This window comes from Empidonax traillii, unplaced genomic scaffold, assembly GCF_003031625.1.
Source record: "Empidonax traillii isolate 1590-97213 ecotype Southwest subspecies unplaced genomic scaffold, ASM303162v1 scaffold446:size905785, whole genome shotgun sequence".
Classification (NCBI taxonomy): domain Eukaryota; kingdom Metazoa; phylum Chordata; class Aves; order Passeriformes; family Tyrannidae; genus Empidonax; species Empidonax traillii.
Window position 1 is genome coordinate 624,011 of NW_020955639.1, and position 3,513 is coordinate 627,523.

The 3,513-nt window shown below is 41.9% G+C and overlaps 1 non-coding gene across 1 annotated transcript; it reads left to right on the forward strand.

Moving 5' to 3' along the window:
• The first annotated feature begins 1,100 nt into the window (after positions 1-1,100).
• Positions 1,101-1,172, forward strand: TRNAG-UCC. The gene has a single exon. It is a non-coding gene; the product is annotated as a tRNA-Gly (tRNA).
• Positions 1,173-3,513: the final 2,341 nt, after the last annotated feature.

Genomic DNA, 3,513 nt, shown 5'->3' on the forward strand with positions numbered 1-3,513 from the left:
AAAAAATTAACCAATACCAAAATTAGACAATCTGGGTAAAATGTCAGAGTATTGTAGGGGGACCTGTAATGGACCTATTGTCACCTCAGATGCCAAGTGACAGAAGGAGTTAAGAATAGGGAGACTGATGGATGTCTAACCGATATTAGGTCTTACAACTTTTCTGACAACCACTGCAGTTAACACTGAGCATTTTGAGACTGAAGGAGACCTGAAGGTCTCTACTGAGGGACTAAGCGCTGGCACAGAAAGCTTTCATCCATAAACTGGATGAGAAAAGCAATACATTCCTGCAGGTTAAGAACCAGAAGGACATTCTCAGAAGTGTAATCACAGATGCTCTAGAATGCCCTGGATCATTCTTAGGCTATCCTCATAGTTTCTGAGTTTTTGTTTGTCTGAGGTAGTTTGTTGGCTCTATCAACTACAGTAGAAAAAAACTTTTCACCGTACACTGTGGTATAAAAATGTACCTAAATTTGGGGTCCTAATTTCAGACTTGTGATTCAGATAATCCTCTTTCAAATATCAACTTTTTGCAAATTTACTTAGTTTATTTTAACTACATTTTCCTTGTGATCTTATGTTTCTTTGGATAATAATGAGAAGATGGAAAGGACAACATATGTTGTTTGTTATAATTTTTTCCACCTAATTTTTCAGATATGAAATAAAGATCTCATAATAGTTCAACGTTAATGCTGACAAGACTATTTCTTTTACTAAAATTGGTGAAATGAGGATGCTTGTTTCATCAGATGGGAGCTGTTAGCTGGCCTTTTTTTTTCCGATTGCACTATTATCTACATTTCTGAAGGTTTTAGTCCTTCCTTTTGGAATATCTTTTAAACCCATCAGGACCTTGAAAATGTTTCACTGAACAAGACCTTAGTTTTTGTCAATGTTTAGAAGAAACAAACAAACAAACAAGTTTCTAATTTTTTAGTAATCTTGGCAGCTGTGGAGAGAACTCGAATGTTTCCCTCAGTAGTCCTTTGTTGTGCTTGTGGTGGGTGGTTAATGAGCCCTGTGGTTAAACCTGGAATGGAGGAAACTTGGAAACCATGCAGGGAATCAAGCAGAGACTTGTAAGCACAGCAGCGTTGGTGGTATAGTGGTGAGCATAGCTGCCTTCCAAGCAGTTGACCCGGGTTCGATTCCCGGCCAACGCATGAGCATTTTTGACACCTTTCCCAGAGGTGCAGTGCTGCCATCCACAGGAACCTCGAGTACATGGAGTAATGGGTCACCAGGAACCTTGTGAGGCTTAACAGGGAGAGATAGGCAAAATAATGCACCCCCACAGACACTGAAAACCTGCATTGTCAGGAAAGGACAGGAGAGTCCTGGTGGGCACCACATGGCACATGATCCAGCAAGGTACCCCTGCAGGAATGAGAGCCAAGGGTGGACTTGGCTTTGTTAGACAAAGTACTGCCCAGAGGCAGAGGAAGGTTCCCTTCTACTTGGCACTGGCGAGGCCACGCTTGGAGCAGTGTCTGTGTGCAGTTCTGGACTCCTCAGTACTGGACAGGCAAGGGAATATTGGGGAGAAATCAGTGAAACGGCCACAAGATGGATAAAGTGCTGCACTTCTGCCAGGAAGACAGACTAGAAGAGCTATTTAGCCTGCAGAACTGAGGGCTAGTATGGGTAGTCTTATACATATATATAAATAGCTGAAGGGAGCATGCAGATAGAATAGAGGAAGTGCTCTGTGGTGCCCAGTGGCAGGGCAAGAGGCAATAGGCATAAACAGACACATGCAAGGTTCTCTCTAAACATTAGGAAACCCTTTTTCCCTATGAGGGTGACCGAGCACTGGCACAGATTGCCTACAGAGTCTGTGGAGTCTCAATTCTTGGAGAAATTCAAAAGCTATCTGGACACGGTCCTGAACAACTGACTCCAGGTGCTCCTGCTTGAGCAATGGGATTGGACCATATCTGGCATCCAGAAGTCCCTGCCAACCTTAGCCTTTCTGTGATTCTGTGTGTCAAACAAAGCAGTTGAGCCATGGTGCGAACTGAGGACAGAGAACCAATACGAGATGTTAGTGATTTCTCTAGGAGTGGGCACAGCACCAGGAACTGACTGAGAGACAAAGCAGCCAAAGGAAGAAGTGTTACTCCAGCAGAGCTTTAGGAATGCACACAAGCTATGGTTCACTATAGAGCCAGTGGCTGGTTCCTTCAGATGATACATCAAAGTTGAGAGGTAAGCACCTCCTAGGAAGACTCACTGTCTGAGTGCTCTTTCAGATCACCAATTTTGGTGATGTAATTAATCACTGTCAATCCCATGGCTCAGATTCCTTTTATAGGTGAAACCTGATTCTTGTCAACTGTTTCAGAGAAAAAGTTCTATCCCAAAGGAATTTTGAAATAATTTCTATTAGATTTCCAAAAGCTGTTTATATGACAATTGCAGACAGGACCTACTCACGTGGTAGGCTGCAATGAATGGAAGAAAATGAGAAAATACTAAACGTTCACTTCTTTTGTTTCAGTCTATTTTCTTTTTTCTTCAAGAGGGAAAAAACACACTCATAGGTTTATAGAAATCAAAAGATGCAAAGGGCTAAAGGAGCTGAGCTAGCCTAAGGAGAAGTTTTAACCATTTGCACTTCTTAGCTAAGAATGGGTGACGACTAGAGTTCCTAGGAGGAGTGAAGAATGGGAGATACAAGCTGTGAAAACGTGATAGATTTACAAAGGGATAATATTTGAAAGAGGATGAAATCCTCTGTCCTGGAAGAGAAGAGGTTCTGGAAGCAGTGGGTGGGTGCTATGCTAGCAGGAGGCAATGGACCAAAAATCAAACCAGAGGGGTTTTAGCTGTCCAGATTCTCATTACAACTTATATGTTCTTAAACATAAGCTAATGGGTCAAAACAATTAGCTGCTCTGCTTGAATCAAATTAGACTTCTGTTGGAAAAAAAAAAAATTACTTGTTTATATAAGCCTGGATGACACTAGAGGGAAAATCCTCACATGAAAGCCTGGAAAATACTCCAAAAAGTGGTGCTGGACCGCCTAGACACAGAGGAACACAAGGGATGCTCCACTTCAGAGTGAGGCCAGTGACTCACCACGTTCAGATACAACTTAATTCATAGAATTATTTCATAGAATCAGAGAATCATAGAATGGCCTGGGTTGGAAAGGACTTCAAAGTTCCAATCCCCCTGCTATGGACAGACAAAACCTTCACTAGACCAGATTGCTCCAAGCCCCATCCAACCTAGTCTGATACACTTCCAGGGATAGGGCAGCCTCAGCTTCTCTGGTCAGCCTGTTCCAGTGCCGCACCAGCCTTGAAGTAAAGATTTTTTTTTCTTATATAAATATAAAACTTTTTACTAATCTAAACCTACTTTCATTTTGAAACCATTCCCTCTAGTTCTGTCACCATATGCTCTTGCAGAAAGTCCCTCTCCATCTTTCCTATAGTTATTTCATGTTGATTTATTCCTTCTTTTGGAAACTGGAAAAGAACTTATCTGTTGCTAG